Source organism: Sminthopsis crassicaudata, chromosome 3, assembly GCF_048593235.1.
Source record: "Sminthopsis crassicaudata isolate SCR6 chromosome 3, ASM4859323v1, whole genome shotgun sequence".
Taxonomy (NCBI): Eukaryota; Metazoa; Chordata; class Mammalia; order Dasyuromorphia; family Dasyuridae; genus Sminthopsis; species Sminthopsis crassicaudata.
The window spans coordinates 222734435-222750659 of NC_133619.1; the positions used below are offsets into that span (position 1 = coordinate 222734435).

The following is a 16225-nucleotide window of genomic DNA, read 5'->3' on the forward strand; positions in this document are numbered from 1 at the left end:
TTAAAAGTACTTTTATAACAATAACTATGATGTCTACAGCCCAGAATATACTATGGTTCAATATTACTTTCCTTTAAAAACACTTACTTAAAAATGAGTGATTCCCTTTGTCTATAAGATCATAACTTTAATGGATTCGACTGTAACTCTGCATGTGTGTGTATGGTTTAACATTTCTGTTAAACCTCTTCAAAGTCATCATTTACTCTTTCCTAATGCTTAGGAACAGGCAATATAAAATTAATTTTCTTACAAACTTCATAAATAAACTCTAACTCTACTGTGATTTGTAATCCCAAATCTGGTCCTTTAGGGTCATCATGGCATTTATATCACCATAAATATGTACAAATGTCCACTTTAAAAGGTTTTTCTTTTTGTTAGTAAAGTGTTTTTCTGCAAATTCAGAAAATAAAAAATCTTTGGATTCTTTTGGCAAAGCAGAGAACTCACCGGAGAAAAGCAACAGTAGAAAGCAAACAATGACTCAGTACCTAAGTTTGCTAACCATGGTAAGAAAGAACAATATTGTTTCTTAATTTCTCTCTAGCACTTTATCATGTCATCATGCCATCTATAGGATTTATATCAAAGGAATGCTTGACCTTTTTAAAAAAATATTTTTATTAATTGTACTTCAACATAATTGGTTTCCTTTGTTATCCTATGCATTTTATTTTAGGTATTTTGAGAAATAATTGGTAGGCTCTAATCAATTAGTCTATGTATACATATGTATATAGTCCAAACAGTTTGTTAAACACTGAATTTTTGACCCAATAATTGGGTCATTACTATCAAAAACTAGATTATAATATAAAGAAACAAAGGAGCAATGATAATCTAGTTTTTGTTTCTTTATATTATATATCTAATTTATTCCAATGATTAACTTCCCTAACTTTTTGCCAGTACCAAATTGTTTTGACAATTATCACTCTGTGGTATAGTATGAGATCTGGTACTTCTGGTTTCCTGATATTCCTATTTAGTCCCCATTGATTCTCTATTTCCTTTTCTCCTTCCAGATGAATTTTATTACTTTTTCTAGCTTTACAAAATAATTCTTTGGTAATCTGAATGGTATGGCATTGAATACCTAAATTAATTTAGCTAGTACTATCATTTTTATTATGTTGATTCAACCCACCCATGAGCAATTAATATTTCTCCAATTACTTAGATCTGTTTTTATTAATGTGAAGAATGTTTTTTTTGTAATTGTGTTTATATATGTGTGTGTGTTTTGGCACGTAGCCTCAGAGCAGTATGAAAGGATGATGGGGGTAATCTTCGAGTTGTGATGTGGCAAAGTATGACTGATGACAGGACAAAGGGGTCTAGGATTCAAGAGTAGCTGTTAATGTGTGACAGACCAATTCAATAACAGGTCAAGCTTGTAAAGGTAGAAAAAAGAGACCAGAAGAGAGACAGAACTGGGAAAATTGGGATAGAGAGCTTAGAAATCACAACAATAAGGATGAAAGATCATTTTAGTAGGAATGAAAGAGAATGAAAATTTGGAAGGAGAGTAGGTTGTGGTCAAAGAGAACAATTTCAGAGCTATGGAGCATGGAGACAGAACAATTATGTGTAAGTGGTTAGATCAATGGTATGACCATCATTCCAATGCATCCCTAAGGTGGAGTGAATGCAGAGATAATGGGAGTTTAGGAGGTTGATTGACTGGAAAGTCAGGTGTTTGAGAGGACACTAACATTATGTTGAAATCCCTAAGAATGTGGGAGAGGCAGGAGTTAAAGAAGAAGAAAAGACTATGAAATGGTAATGAATCCTAGAGAATGGAGAGAATATGAAGTTAACAAATCGATAACATGGAACTGGTTGAACTGAGACAGAAAGAGTAAGTGATGACAATGGGACATCTTTGCTTCTATTGGCCAAATGCTTCAAGAGCATAAATAGATCTTTCCCTCAGTTATTTCGCCAGGAAGATATAAAATAGCATCATCAGCTCATGATGCAAGGCATCCTAAAAGTGCTTAGCTTGATGATATGGACACAGTAGGTGCTGAATAAATATTTGCCAAGTGATTTGAGCTAAAGTTGACGTTTTACCTGGTTACTTCTATTTATTCAATTTCCATTTTGAGTTATACTCGTTGTACAAAGCATATTTTAAAGAAAGAGAGGTACCCTAGTATCAGAGAAACAATTCAGAACTCTAGAGTTAGAAAGAGCTCTGGGTTCAAATACTTGCTATTAGGTAGCTGGGTGAACTCCATTATGTCTCTCTGGGGCTCAGTTTCTTTATTGTTGAAACAAAAATTAATTGACCTCTGAAGCCCCTTCTAACTTAAAATCTTTATGATCATATATGAGTAAGTACATTTTTATGAATAACCATAATTTTTGGGGGGATGGCTTAAAACAATCTAAATAAAACATTTGACCAACTGCTTCTTGATTGGCATAAACATAAGCTTCGAACAATATTTAAATTGATTTCTTCTTGCTCAAAAGCTAAGGAAATATAGTGAGAAGCAGCTCAGAAATTTCACTACAGCATAATTCTGGATACTCAGCCTGCCTTTGTATGAAAAATTGCATTAAATGATATGTAAATTCTGATGGCTGTTCCTGGGGAAAACTAAATCTTATAGCAGTATAAAATATGGTGATAGCTTATTCTACAGTTAATACAACTCCTTCCTTTCATTTTGGCATTTTATTTTCTCAAACTCAAAATTAACATAAAAATTTTTGTACCAAGTTAGATTTCTTTCTTTCTTTCTTTCTTTTTTTTTTTTTTTTATTATTCACAAATTCAGTGTCCAAGACCACCAAATTTATTTCCACTAGGGCAGACTGTGAGAATTCAAGAAATCAAGGTCACATAAAATAAAGGGTCAAAGATAAAAATTACAATAAAATGTGAAGTCTATTCTGCAAAATGTTTTAACTGGTAGGCTAAACATGACTAAAGTCAAAATTATGTGGACAGTGAGCATTTCCAATTTGATTCATTGGGATTTCTTTCTCATTTTTTTGTCTGCATTCAAGGACAATAGTATACAATAAACACAGTATTAAAAAAAAAAAAAAAAGGCAAAACAAAGACAATAGAATATTCCCCAAACTCCTCAAGGCATGGATAAGCTTCAATGAACATTTTAGACCATAAAGTAAAATTATACAAAGAGGAAAAAGTGGGGGTAGCTGCATTCCAGAATCAGAGTCATTTACATTCAGCATGGGTTGGTTGCTTCATTCTCATGCAAAACATGCTAATTACATGTTACCATGGAGAGAATCGGGCTCTTACAGTTCAGAAAGGAGAAAGAGAAAGCAAGCTTCAGAAAGCAGCAAAACGACCCAGGAAAAACCTGCGAAATAGTATAACAACATCTTTTGACTTGGAAGAATTTGGAATTTTAAGGCCATAATAGAAAAAGCAAAACCAATGTTAAAAGAAAGACTCTTAGGAAAAGAGACATTTGGAAAAACGCTCAAGATTTTAAATGTTTTATAGTGGATAAGAGAGGGAACAAAAATTATAGAAGCATTTTCCCCCCTCTTCACATTTTAAATGTCTTTTGATAAAACTCTCATTAAAAAAAAAATATCAGTAGACATTGATCTCCTATTCACCTATTGCTAAATAGATATACTATTCATCATTTCTAAAAACTGTCATTCCTTTATATCTGTTAATGCAATTATTAGGACCAAGATAATATTAGGAAATTCATGAAATTTGTGGCTAAATCCTCTTCTCTAACAGATGTTCTCACAAACTCATTGTGCCTCAGTTTTCTCATCTGTAAGATAAAGTAACTGGTTATTTCCTCCCCTTTGGAGTGTTATAGAGCAAATGTGAACAATTACTGTTTCCAGAAAATTTTCTAAGTCTCTGAAAAACAAGATCTGTGCTTCTGATTTATAATTAGGTACCATATGAACTTCATTTAAATGAGAATAATGCCACTAACTAACCATTATTTAGAATCTACTTAACATTTTCTATTTTGACACTTTACTGTAATCATTTTAATCCAAGAAATCTCTGTGAATAAGACTAGCACAATTAGTTTAATTTACTTAAGTAATAGAAAACTACTCTCTGGGATCTTTAGGTCTTTTTGGTCTTTAGGATCTAGTCCTATATTCTTATATTATGAATGACAAATCAGGTACAAATAGATTAAGATATCATAGTAAAAGACATCATTAAAAAGATGCCTATCTGGAATAAGAGATGTAGTCAAGTAATTAAAGTGATAGTAACAAATGATCTGTCTATAGTATAATACGAGTTCTGTAACATTTAAAAACAGTCTCTCAGCACACTCAGAAGGTCTACTTTTGGAAAATTAATGAGGGGATAGATACAAGATATGCAGAGAGGTTAAAAAAGTGATCAGGTAATAACTAATTTGAGAAGACTTTCTATCTGATTCTCAGTGTAAGACAGAATTATTAGAGTCTATTGAGGGAGAATGACATGATCAGAATCACATTTCAGGGAAATTAAATTAGCAGCTGGATATGTGAAACTTAAATCAGGAATAAGAACTAGTATTCTCAAAGTGTAAAAATACTTATTATTATTAAATTCTAAGAGTCTCAGCTTCCTTTTCCGTAAGATATAAATACTAAAAGTCTACTACCAAGGTTGTGGTATGGAAAGTAATTTGTAGACTATAAAATGACACATAAAAATGAGTAACTGTTATCTTCTCTCTTTGTTGCATCAATAACAATATATTTAAAGCAGATTAAATACATATAAATAGTTCTTTTTAAAGACATTGACATGGAGGGGAAATATTTGGCTTTAACATCCAGAAAATACTATGAATAAATACCATAGGATAGATTTGCAGTTGAGAAAGAACTCACAGGTCATCTAAACACAGGATCAGATGATGATTGATTTAGCATTGGAATTTACCTTTAAATCCTCTCATTTTACAGATGTTGAAACTGAGACCCAGAAACATTAAGTGATTTAAACACAGATCCTCTGACACTAGAACTGTAATAATAGTAAGCATATATATAGTTTAAGATTAGCAAATTACTTAAAAAATAATAATGAATAAAAGAGAGTATTTATATATTGCTTACTATGTGCCAGGCATTGTGCGAAATATTTTACAAATATTACCTCATTTGCTACTCTCTTTACAATAATCCTGGGAATTGGTTGCTATTATTACCCACATTTTATAAATGAGAAAACTGAGGCAGAAAAAAGTTAAATGACTTGCCCAAAATGTGTCTGACTAGATATTTTTTTAAGTATGTGATCCTGAGCATGTCCCTTCACCCTGTTTGCCTCAATTCCTCATTTGTAAAATGAATTGAAGAAGGAAATGGCAACTACTCCAGTGTCTTTGTCAAGAAAACCCTAATTGGGATGGATCATGAAGTGTAAGGCAAACTGAACAACTTCTGACTCCATCCAAGTCCAACACCAGCCACTGAATCCACTACCAAATTTTCTCCATCACTTTGTATTACACACTACAATAGGGCTATAAGAAAATTTAGAAATTTTCTGCAAAGATATTTAAACTGCTAGAATAATTCCCAAGATTCACTATGATCAATATGCATGTGTGTATATTCAATTTAGATGTTAAATTACTTAGAAGTTCTTAAAATTGTTTCCCTTGAAAGTAAATATAAAATGATTATAAATAGAAAAAACAAGCAGCAGGTATTTTAAAAAACGATTTACTACATTGATGAAGTAACCTCCCCCCAAAAAACCCACAACCAGATAAAGTAATTAGTTTTCAACATTCAATTATTATCAAGCACTTATTGAAATGCAAATGCAAGACACTCCAATAGCTAGTTCCCTAGGGGAAAGGAAATGCAAAAAATGGACAAAAACAGAATCTAATCCTTTAATGTACTTATTACATAGTAGGGAACGTGTGTATGTGTATGTCACAAGAAATACAAAAATAAAGTAGTATGAAATTGAGAACAGAAAGATCATAGGATCATAGATTTACAAGAGAAAAAGACCTTAGATTGCTGAATCCAAACCCTGTATTTTACAGATAAGAAAATTGAAGCCCAAAGCAACAGAAAGGGCAATTATCTCAGGAGATGTAAGAGATTATGTCCATTTGCTAGGGATCACAGACATTTCTGAGTGTAATTAATTTTTAAAAGAAATAAGCTTTTATTTAAGTATACATAAATGACTCAGACAAATTTGTTCTAAAATAATCTGGTTTCTATTTTAAAAAGAGATAGATGTGACCGAAAACAATTTGGTTATGATAAAATCAAACATTTGAAGGAAAACATTATTTTGTGTTATTTTTAACAATGCTACACTGGATTCCAATTGTCATATATTTCCAGAACATTTAATGTTAACAGGACCATGGATTTAGATGTGGGAGGTATCTTTGAGAGGCCATCAAAACCAATATTTTGCATATGAGGATATGATACCTATAGAGGTTCACATGGCTAGAATTTGAATTCACAACTTTCAGACTCTATTAATTATACCATTTTATTTCTCAAATTATTTGCTTAAAAATTTACCAATGACACACCATGCAAAAATTTGATAGTTAAAAAAAAAAAAATGCAAACCTGCACACAACTTGGTTTATTAAACCCAAGGCAATTAATTCTTTGCCTTTTGGAGGAGGAGAGGCAAGGAACCCATTCCAATGCCTGGCTTTCCATCACATTATTTAAACTTAAGTCTGAAAACTACAAACAATATTCCCAAGAGGGCTTGCATTCAATATAGTAGGATAATAAGTGGCTGCTATGTCAGACTGGGTGGACAACATTCTGATCCTACCAGTGGCAAAACTCCTTTTGTAATTCCTTATCTTTGTGAGCACATAGTATCATTCTAGATACTTAAGTATATACATACATATCTAAGTATCTAGAATGATTTTATATATATATATATATATATATTCATTCAATAACAAGTTCCATATTAAAAGGAACCAATCAATATTCTCTGCATTTAGTCTCTGTATGAAACTAGATTTCAGAATATTTTACTTCTGACTCTAATATAAAGTATAAAAACTAATATCAATACATATCAACATATCTACCTACTTAAATTCACATCCACTTTAACTGAAGTAGGTATGCAGAAGGAAAACAAGTATCTGGTTATAAACATATCTGGAGGGATTTAGCCTTAATTCCTAAAAGAGAACTAGGAAGAACACCAGGATTTCTTTACATGTAAGATTAGCATGCACACAGTTTTTCCCTGATCTTAATTTTTTAAAATAGTTTTTTTTGTTGTTGTTATTCAGAACTGGGCAAACAACATGGGCACACAACTGGGTTAGTACAAATACAAGCAATTTCAGGCAAAAAGAAGGAAAAAAAAAAGAAATGAATATGAAATCCCACAACTCCATTACAAATTACTCCATTGCAATTCTTTTCACAATTAGTTGTATAACAAATTCAATACATTTTTTCAATGCTGTCTTGCTTATCTTTTTGAACTACTAGTCTTTTCTGCATATTTTTTAACAAATGCTGCAATAGCTGTTTTTCCTTCACACCACTACCTTTGCTACACCCACTCCTTTCTAAAACCTCCATCCATTTAAAAGAACAAAACAAAAAAACCTTTGTTATAAACAATTATAACCATGCAAAATGAATCCACATACCAACCTTGTCAAAAAAATGTGTGATTCAATCCAGACCCATCTTTGTCAGGTGGTAGGTACATATTATGCTTCATTATTAATTCCCTAAAATTGGGGTTGAGCAGTGTAGTGATCAGAGTTAAGGCTTTAAGATTTTTTTTCCTTTATCATGTTGTAGTTACTGTAAAATTGTTCTCTCATGTCTCTTCACCCTGTTTGCCTCAATTCATCATTTGTCAAATTAACTGAGGAAGGAAATGGCAAACCACTCCAGTGTCTTTGCCAAGAAAACCCTAAATGGAGTCATGGTTTCTCATTTATAAATTATAAATCAATATTATATTATATTATATATCATATTATATTATAGTATGATATAATCATAATATGATTATAATTATATTATATATCATATTATATTATAAAATAATAATATAATATAATATTATTATTATATTATAAATATATAATATATTATATTATAATATAATAATTATATTATATTATAAATATATATAATATATTTGTAAATATATTATATATATAATATATATTATAAATATTATATTATATTATAAAATAATAATAAATGAATCTATCCTTTGTGTTATTTCTTATAACACAAAAATATTTTATTATATTCACCTAATAGATAATTCATTCAAATCATTCCCCAATTGATAGGGGTTTGTTTTTTAGTGATCTTTAAAAATAACTTCGGTCCTCAGCCTTTTGAACTATTTAGGTATTCTATATGAATATGAGACAATGGACCACCACTTTTGAGAAGTAATGCTACAGTGTAATTTAAAAATATATATACTTGATGTTATTTGTTTTTATAATCATTTCTGGATATATTCATATCCTACTCTCAGTTTTCTTTATAATAAAGAAAAAAAAAAAAGATTCAAGCAAAACCAAATGGTGATACAAGGTACAAAGTATACGTGATACTCCATTACGGTAGGATTTTTTCCCTTCAAAGAAGAGAGGGACATTTCATCATGGGCTTTCTAGGGCCAAGACTGTTCATTTCACATTTTCTATTGTACCATCCTGGAGGCCATCTTCCAATTTCAAGGAAAAGGTAAGGCTGCTGATTTTGCATAGCCCTCCTTTACGTCAACCTGATTCGTTTGCAAGTCCCAGTAGAAACAAGTAGATTCCCCACCCAACTACTGGGGGAGTGGAGAGTCAAGGAGAAGGAGAGAAATCAGGGACAGACATGTTTAGATCATACCTGAATTAATATAATGGTAAAATATGATTACTGTTTAGCAGTAGATTAATTTGGAAGGGATAAATAGACCTGCTAGTAAAAAAGAAAATACTGTCAGCTTTCTACTTCAATTTCCTAGTTATATTGGTATCTCATCAATTCAGAACTTCACGAGGCAGATCATTTCTGTGCCCATCTTTTCTATCAGGAACAAGGTCAGTTAATTTGAATGTGATTTATGACTTGGCATTGAGTAAGAAAATACCATATTTAATATAAACAGGACAGGAATGAGAGGATGGTATTTTTATGCCAAAACCATATGGAATAAAACACATACCACAGTCACATTATGTCTTAGACATAATTTGCCACTCTCCAGTAAGCAAATATTGTTATTATTTCAAAACCCACAATTGTAAAAGTTATTATAACTGGTTGTAAAATTTTGTTAAAAGTTGTAGAAACCACCAGAAAAATTAGTAATCTACTGTGTCATTCTCAATTATGTTTTTTAATGAGAAAACTCTGGAAATATCTATTATAATTAATCAGAAGTTCAAGGTACATCTAAAACTTGTGACCTTGTTTAATCAGGGGAGGTCAAACTAAAAGAGAAACAGGGACCAAAACAATCAGGAGCCCTGCAGGCACAAAATGACTTCAAAACTCTATATTAACATTATCTATATTTTTATTGTATTTTTATTTGTTATTTCCGATTACCCTTTAATTTTGCTTGGGCAACACTAAGGAGTGTATAACGTCTTTTCAACATTAATGGACAGTGGCCCAACTTTGAATCAGAAAGATTTGGATCAAGTATACCAGGATACTCTCTTAGATTAAAAATTCTAGGTGAGTTTCCATTCAGAGAATTCCATACCCTGATGAAATCATAAGGATAATCACACACCCCTCCCCTTTCTCAAATGAGATAAGTGTAAAAAATTTAGCACACACAATTCCTGTAACAGTATTATTCAAATGCTAGCTATTATTTCTATTAAATTAGGATTAAACACTTTTTAAAAGATAACTATGATGTGAAAAAAAAATTAGCTTGTTTTTAAGAGGGAAATGTGTGCCGGATTATAATATGATCTATAATTATAGTATATAATTTCATATATACATATAAAAAAATCTATGATCCTTCTGAGATTACAATCTCTAGAGAATACAAATTATAAGTATTTAAAGGGCAAGTGAAAGATATATAGGCCTTCATTTTTGTCTTATTTTTAGTACAATGAGAGGCACAAAGTAGGTCCTTAATATGTGCTTGATCAATGAAAGGTAAAAGCAGATTTTATAATCTGTGTAATTTGTGCATAAGAAGTGCCAGAAGATCTATTACTGTGATAATATATGATAGGAAAAGCAAAGCCACACTATACAATAGACTATTACGACTATGCTGATACCTACAACATTATTAAAGACATGAGGGAAAACCTCCATTGCTTTATTTTATTAAAACCTGCATTGCTTTTGAAAAATTTACTACTAATAATGAACCTGACACCATCCCATAGGATGAAAAGGTCTGAATACTTTTTTTTTCAAGAAGTGAGTTCGGAGATATGGTACAGGTTAAAAAAGGGGGCTTCTCAGATGCTAGGTAGACTTCCTATGTAGCATATATCCAAAGTGGCAAAGAATGAGAAGGTGCACACAGATTGCACCCCTCTTTCCAAATTCCTTATTACTATAAAATTGTAGTATATGATTGTGATTGAATACTACTATGCTATAAGAAATGATGAGCTCAATAACCTTAGAAAAAACAAAGACTTGCATGAAATAACAAAAATCAAGTTGAGCAGAACCAAGAGAATCTTGTATACCATAACAGCAATATTATTTTAAGAATATCTTTGAGCAAATAAGTCATTTTGACTATCATAAATCTTCAAATTAACTATAAAGGACAGACATATGTACAGAATAATTTATATTTATATATATTATATACGCACACATACACCCCTATTTGTGTCTAATGGTAGCCATCTACATAAGGTAAGGGAGAGGAGGGGAAGAAAAAAAGGAGGAGGGGAAGAAAAAAAGGGGGAGGGGGAAAGAAAAGAAGACATTTACTTGATAACTTACTTTTTAAAAGGAATAGCAATTTGTACATAACAGATTTGCAGTTTCATGTGAAATCATTTTTTAAAAACTATTATATTAAGGAGATGTTTGTTTTATTCTACAAACTTAAAAATTGGGGGGGGGGGGGTAGGAGAATAATACTACCATCTTCTTAGTTACTGAAGATTGCAACTTCAACATCATGCTCAACTCATACTTGCCCTATCTAATCCCTTGCCAAATTTTGTTGTTTTTACTCATATAACATCTCTTCATCTCAGTATATGTGTGTGTGCTTGTGTGTCCTCTTCTGTCTACTCACACTCTCTACTCTTGTTTAGGACTTTTATCATCTTTCACTTGAACTACAGCAATAGTCACTAATTGGTCCTCTTGATTCATGTCTCTATTCAAATTCATCTTTTACTCAGATACTAATATGATTTTCCTAAAGGACAGGTATGACTGTGTCATCCCCTTATTTGTCAAACTCAAGTATCTCCTTTTACCTCTAAGATAAAATAAAAAATCCCCTAAATGGCTTTTATCTTCACCCCCCCCCTTCCTCAGCCATTACTTTCCATCTTTATCATATCTATCCTATAATACACAAGGTTATTTTTATGTTTTTTTCATATTAAAATGTGAACCCTTTGAGAGAAGGGGACCACTTCTTCCCCTTTATGGCTATCATAGCACCTTTTAATAAATGTCTGTTGGTTGACTGTTAGACAGAGTGTCACTTTAATGTGGTTAGTAATTTGATGAATTCTTGAAGTGAAGTAGGAATCTGATGGATAAGGCCTTTAAATACTAAGCAAAGAAGCTGAGACTTTATCCTTTAGGTAAGAGGAATTCCTTGAAGATTTTGAAGATTAGGATAATCATAGCAATGTTGAAAGAAAATTAATCTGATTATGGAAATACTAGTGACAGAGAACAATTAAAATTATTTAGCAGAGATAACATCTTGGACAATACTCTTCTCAAATTGGTTCTTTAAAAAAACACATTTAGTCCTCTAAATAAAATTTTCAGGACTTAAAAGTAGCCAAAACAAGAATACATTTACACCCCTTTTTTTTGCCTTCATGCAGAATTAAGAAGTATCATAATCAATCTCTCTTGAGCATCGGACAAATATCCACTATGATATGAGACCTAAAAGTTTCTATTTTTATTCTTTGTACTTATCAGAAATCCTCAAAGAAAAAGAAAATAACCTACAATTTTCTCTTAGGTTCAATTTCCATTCATTTCATTATTCCCACCAAGGATTTAAATTGACAAGCCCAAATAAGTCAGTTATCACCTATAATACCTGAAAGAGCTAGACCAACATTATGCTAGCTTTAACAATTGATAACTACCTTCAGTAAGTCAGAGTGCTTTGACTTTTTTCAATGTATTATGTAGAAAAAAAGAAAAGGGATGGAAAGTTCAAAGTTTTCTTTGGCTCTTTTCATTTGCCTGAACTTGGATACTGAACAATATTTGAGACTAGTAGATCATTTGGAAAAGCAAAAAACAAAAAGGAAGAGATAAAAGCATAGCAGCCTTTTTCTCTCTCCCTCCTCCCCATCCATTCACAGCTGAGTTAAAGACTTTATGGAGACATGTACCGTTTACAGGGATACCTGTATGTATTGCTTATAGGATAATAAAATTTTAAGCTATGTGATGTTTAGAAGCATTATTTTGAGGTCATCAAAATGTTTCCATTTATAAATTATAATATAAAATGCCAATATTTGTGTTTGTGTGACAATATTCTTTAAGGAAAGGCCTCTCCCTAACTGTTTCTCAGACTCCTGCCATCTCTAAATGGTACTTCCTGTTGATTTACTAAAACTTTACAATTATTTGCAATTTTACAATTTATACTTTACAATCATTATCTCAATTGGTCTTGAAAACAACCTTGGGATTGGATTCTGCTATTATCTTACTTCAGCAAGAGAGGCTGAGTGAGGTGGGTCATAAAGCTACTGTGTTTCCCGAAGGACTGGGGTTTTCCTGTATCCAGATCCAGCATTCGAACCACTGGACCACTTCAGAGAGCTGGGGGAGGAAGGAGAAAGATCTGCCCACTGATTGTACACCTTTAACAAACAAGGGCTCCAGGACCTTGAACTATTTAGCATACTGCTATCAAAAGGTATCATAAATGATAATTAGGCATTCTAACTCAAGAGGGCATTCTTCAATGAAGTGAGGGGAAGGAAAAAAAAAGTGTGTGTGTGTGTGTGTGTGTGTGTGTGTGTGTAGAAAAACGGAAAAATACATAATAATTATAAAGCAATTATAGAGTTCTTTTTTTTCCTAAAAGAAAGGGAAAACCATGAGTTTGTTTGTTTTTTAAATAGCTACACTGTTGACAAATATGCACATTTAGAATAATATGTTCAAAATCTGTCACGGGCAGGGAGTAGCAATGGGTAGAAGTTGATGTTCAAGACCAGGAGGACAACTGTAGGACTAGAAGGGAACATTTCGTCCAACTTCTTCATTTCAGAGAAGACTGAACTCAGCCAGAAACGCTAAGAGATTCCACAGTCACATAAATATTAAGTACTAAAAGTGAGATTTGAACATAGGTCCTTTGATTGTGGAGGCAAGAATTCTTTCCATTATACTTTAAAATAGTGACATCAAACACAAATATTAGCAGGCTGACAATTTTTATGATCTAAATAGATTCAGAAAGCCACAAATGAACATCATCAGTGCCTACTGTGTTTTTATTTTGTTAAACATATCCCAATTACATTTTAATCTGGTTCTAGATGCATTAATACCACTGCTTTAAAAGTTTACCTTTTTATTATTTTTCTAGAAAGAACTCAGCAAATTGAAATGTCATTTAATAATAACCTTTTTTAAAAAAAACTTTTAAGGGTTAGTTTTGGTTTTTCAGGGGTTTCAGTTGTGTCCGAATCCATTTGGGATCCCATTTGAGGTTTCTTGGGAGACATGCTGAAATAGCTTGCCATTTCTTTCCCCAGATCATTTGACAGAAACTGAGGCAAACAGGGGTTAAGTGATTTTTTTAGCTGGTATCTAAAACCAAAATTGAACCCATGAAGATAAGCAAGATAAGCCTTCCTGATTCCAAACCCAGTGCTCTCCATTTACTACACCATCTAGCTGTCTCATTTAAAGTGTTACTATTTGGAGGGAGGGGAGGTGGGGAAGAGTTTAAAATGTAATTTGAAAATGTTTTTTTTTTTAATTATAACATTGTTTTTTTAAAAAAATTATGTAAGAAGTTATGTCTATGGTCAGATGCCATTAAAATACATTTTATGATCCTTCAAAATCTAGAGTGATTATGAATCTCTCCTTATAATTCTGGTTTTAAAGTCACGAATATCAAGCAATCATTACTGGCAGTAAAGTGAAAAGTGAGGAGAGAACTAGATAGTACTGTGAGAATCAATAGCAGAACACAGAGTAGGAACTGGTGAGCTGAGTGACCCTAGCTATGTTCCTGAACACATCAGAATAGACAGATTGATTAAAATGACAATGACCGACAAACAGGGCAAACAAAGCCAGAAACATCAGACTTTCCTGATAATGCTCCGGTTTTAATTAGTTTTCTAAAATTTTCTCCCTTAAGTAGACACATCTACCCACTAATCTACCCACTTCATAAGGATTAAATTCTGCTTTTCACAAAAATAAACTAAAGCAACTGAGATTTGAAAATCAAAGCTCCATATGTCAGTGGTTTGGAATGATCAACTAAGAACACTGAGTCACTGGGTCAGGTCTAGTGTCTTACTTCTTATGTATGCTTTTAGGTAAACAATAGTTTTCTGTCCAGTTTCAACCTCAAAAACAAAAACAAAAAAGATGGTTATTTCAAAATATCCTAGTTTCTAAGAACCCAATATCAATGCATATAACTAATGAATTTATTTAACCTTCTATTTAGTTTTATTTCTGGCTTTTATTAACTCTTGGGGTAAAGAAAGCTTTTCTCAAATTTACTAATTATAGAAATATTTCATTTATCCAGCATTATGATATATTCATGTTACAAAGAATTTCCTTTCTCCTTTAAGCACTATTTTTAAAATTATAATTTTTATGATTATTCCATAAAAACGTGACACATTTCTTTCTATCAATCAATCAAAATGCATTTATTGAATGCCTACTATATGTCAGGCTGAGCATTAGAGATACTAATAAAGGCATAAACAATCCTCACTCCAAAGCGCTTACAGCGAGGGGGAGAAAGAGGGAAGAAAGGAGGCAATATATAAACAACTATTAACATAAATAACATATACAGTTGTGAAATTTAAGATTTTTTTCTCTTCCTGAAAGTCCTTGAATCTGTTCTTACTCCTTATATTTACAGTAAATGCTTAGTTTCCTGAAATATTTCAACTTCCCCTGAAAAAAGAAGTTATTAACTAAGAACTTCTTTAACCACAAGGAATTCTTTCAGATAAAACCTTCTATTTTATATGGATTTCATGCTGGCAACATAACTAGTCATTATGTGAAACTTAAAAGAGGCACCTAAAAGGAATTAACTTCCTATACAGTGGCTGGAGGTCAGTGAATGTAAAAGTATGGGAGAAGCTGTACAATGGGGTTATTTGTTTTAAATGCTAGTTAGACAAAGAAGACCACTAGATTCTGATTTCAGAGAAAAAGTGATACTTTTTGCTTATATAAAATTTTTTCTTAAACATAAGGAAACATTAGTGGGGGGAAAGTCTTTGTAACACATTTCTCTGATAAAGGTTGCATTTCTAATATATATGAGGAAAGGATTTAAATTTAAAAGTATAAGAGCCATTTCCCAATAGACAAATGGGCAAAGAACTTGAATGGGCAGTTTCCAAAAGAAGCAATCCATGCTATCAATCTGAAGAAAAAGACTCTCTAAATCACTGATAATAAGAGAAATAAAAATCAAAGCAACTCTGAAGTTCCACATTATAACTATTACACTGGCAAAGATGATAAACGGTGGACGGAATGTGGGAAAACAAGGACATGTGCAACTGTGAATTGGTCTAAATAGCAATTTGGAAAATTTGGAAAGCAATTTGGAACTATACCCAAAGTCAGCAAACTTCACATCTTCTAATTGAGCTATAATACTAGGCTTTATACACTAAAGAAATCAAAGAAAGAGGAAGGAAAAAGCATCACTATTTACAAAAAGTATTTACAGTAGGTCTCTGTGGTAGCCAAAAATGGATACAAGAGGATATCTTTCTATTGGAGAATGAATGGCTAAACAATTGTG

At 31.9% G+C, this 16225-nt stretch overlaps 1 protein-coding gene across 10 annotated transcripts in view; it reads right to left on the reverse strand.

Moving 5' to 3' along the window:
- SHROOM2 (shroom family member 2) overlaps positions 1–16225 on the reverse strand; it is a 217735-nt gene that overhangs the window by 23450 nt on the left and 178060 nt on the right. For 3 of the 10 annotated variants that reach the window (XM_074300039.1, XM_074300040.1, XM_074300037.1), the window contains exon 2: positions 3287–3347. The exons of the other annotated variants lie outside the window; for them this stretch is intronic. The gene's annotated coding sequence lies outside the window, so the exon portion shown is untranslated. The remainder of the gene's footprint in view (positions 1–3286; positions 3348–16225) is intronic. 10 annotated transcript variants of the gene reach the window in all.